The 2,430-nt window shown below is 36.3% G+C and overlaps 1 long non-coding RNA gene across 1 annotated transcript; it reads left to right on the top strand.

Annotated features, from left to right (window-relative positions):
* The first annotated feature begins 1,222 nt into the window (after nt 1–1,222).
* Nucleotides 1,223–1,701, top strand: LOC128030883 (uncharacterized). Its single transcript, XR_008187988.1, has 3 exons — nt 1,223–1,321; nt 1,434–1,503; nt 1,570–1,701. It is a non-coding gene; the product is annotated as an uncharacterized LOC128030883 (long non-coding RNA).
* The last annotated feature ends 729 nt before the right edge of the window (nt 1,702–2,430 follow it).

The following is a 2,430-nucleotide window of genomic DNA, read 5'->3' as shown; positions in this document are numbered from 1 at the left end:
TCAAAATAATATAAATAAAATGGCATGTTAAATATCCCAACACATCTAGAACTTACGAAAATGTTGATTACATTTGTAAAAATAATAAAAATAAACTATAGGGTAATGCAGCCAAAGCCAAATTATAAGAAACCAAAATGTTTTATTAATTGATTAGTTGTTGGGTCTTAAGTTCAGGCTATTGCAGTCGGACTCTGTTCATTCACCTCACCTCCTGATCCAAGACGTTCTTTCCTTTGCAACTTCATATTTATCACGTTTTTTTCTAGTTTGTTTAGTTGTCTGCTCGTCAGTGTCTGACTCTGATCTGTCTGCTGGGCTGTGCCGTGTGTGACACAGCAGGGCCAGAAACAGAAACGATTAGTTAATCTTTCGAGTCTCGGGTTCAAGTTCGGGTCCAAGTCTTTCGTTCTTCCTCAGTCCCATAGAGGATATGCTGTCAGTACCGGAAAGAGAAATTATTCGTTCATCTCTCGAGTCTTCAGGTCCGAGTCGTTTGTTCTTCAAGCCAGAAACCCATAGCACTTTGCAGAAACAGAAATGATTAGTTAATTTTTTTTTCGAGTCTTTGGGTTTGAGTCCTTCGTTCTTTTGTCACGTGACCGCTGGTGTCTCGTATCACAACATTAGATTCGTATTATTGACTGTGTCTGAATGTATATTGTTTTATATTAAGGAATTAAAATACAAAATATGTGCAATAAACATTATCTGAAAAATAAAAGTTTGATCTATATATATTATGACAATGTCAGTAATCGAATCCGACAGCCTATGAAAAGGTCCAGTGATGACAGCAGTGGTAATGATGCTGCCATAAAAAGAAGCAGAACAGATGTGGATAGTTATGGGTGTACAAAATGGCAACCCACTAATCTTCCACAAGGAGAAACAGCAGAATCATTGGAAGACAAGAGAAAGATCTTGGCAACCATCTTCAAGTCAGAAGGACCTACAGCTGTTGAGGCAATGGACGTAGAGAGGAATATGGAATTGACCTATATATATCAGAGGCACATGATAAATACATGACCCCTCCCAGTCTGTGTGAAGTTGAGGAGCAATGGCCATTTCTCTTCACTAAAAGAGGTATGTTTTCATATGCTCACTGATATTGATATTGACACACGCCTCCATGAAGCTTTCCTCACCAAGGACAGGAGGATTATTAACTTTTTCCTAAATCAAACACTAAAATGGAGCCAGGACATCCAGGCTTGTTCATGAAAGCATGAACAACCATCAGGTCCCTATCGCTGCCATTCTTCTTTTAATGAAATACTTTCAAGAGAAAGAGGACCACATCTTCATCTTGACAGATGTAAAAGTTATTTCTTTAGATCTTTTACACCATCACTCTAAGTTGAAATCTTTTTTTTTTTTCTTAAATAGAAATTTTTTTCAATATCTGAGAATCTTTTTTTTTTTTTCAGCCAACCTCGACCAAGATGTCGGTTGAGCAGGAGATGACATTGCCTACCGCACCACGGGTGATCATGCTAGGTATGAGAAATAATTTTGAGAATTCTATTACAAGAAACAATTCAGCTGAAGATGCCTTTGTTTTAGGGAGTAGTCTGCTGTTTGCAACCCACTGGATGGTCAGCATTGAGGGTAAGGTCTTCTATAAAGCTAACCAACTTCATAACTTTGCCAGTGCTTTCGCTGTCTTTTTTGGCTCCTTTTATGTGTTCAATCTGGAGTATCAGGAGTCAGCATCCACTACACTGGAGATGAGTAATTCACCACAAAAAAACTTATGTTACTTATGGATTAGTTAACCCAGAATTTAAAAAAAAATTAAATTAATGTATATCATGTATTCACACCCCATGTCATCCCAAACCTGTATGACTTTCTTTTGTGTAATACAAAAATAATATAATTTGAAGAATGTTGATATATATATATACATATATCGTATTTTTCGGACTATAAGTCACACTTTTTTTTCATAGTTTGGCTGGTCCTGTGACTTATAGTCAGGTACGACTTATTTATCAAAAACATTAACATTACGAAAACATTACCGTCTCCAGCCGTGAGAGGGCTCTCTATGCTGCTCAGTGCTCCTGTAGTCTTCCACTGAAGACATAGAGTGCCCTCTCGCGGCTGTAGACGGTAATGCTTTCTCTTGGTGCTTGGTTCTAAATAAGTGCGACTTATTCGCTTGTTAAGTCTCACGTCACGTAGTAGCGCTTCTGTGTCCAAAAGCTCTATCAATTACCACTAGAAAACAACAAAAGATGCTAATATAAACTCACAATGTGATACTAGCGAAAAGGTTATAATCTTAACCGTTAACTCCATTCCGAAGTCCCAGATAGCCAGACAATGAAAATATAAATATTTAACGAAAAATACAATATATTTAATATATATATATATATATATATATATATATATATATATATATATATATATATAATA

This window comes from Carassius gibelio, chromosome A16 (genome assembly GCF_023724105.1).
Source record: "Carassius gibelio isolate Cgi1373 ecotype wild population from Czech Republic chromosome A16, carGib1.2-hapl.c, whole genome shotgun sequence".
In the NCBI taxonomy this organism is placed as follows: Eukaryota; Metazoa; Chordata; class Actinopteri; order Cypriniformes; family Cyprinidae; genus Carassius; species Carassius gibelio.
Note: the sequence above shows the minus strand (reverse complement) of the source record. Positions and strands in the feature narration are given on the sequence as shown.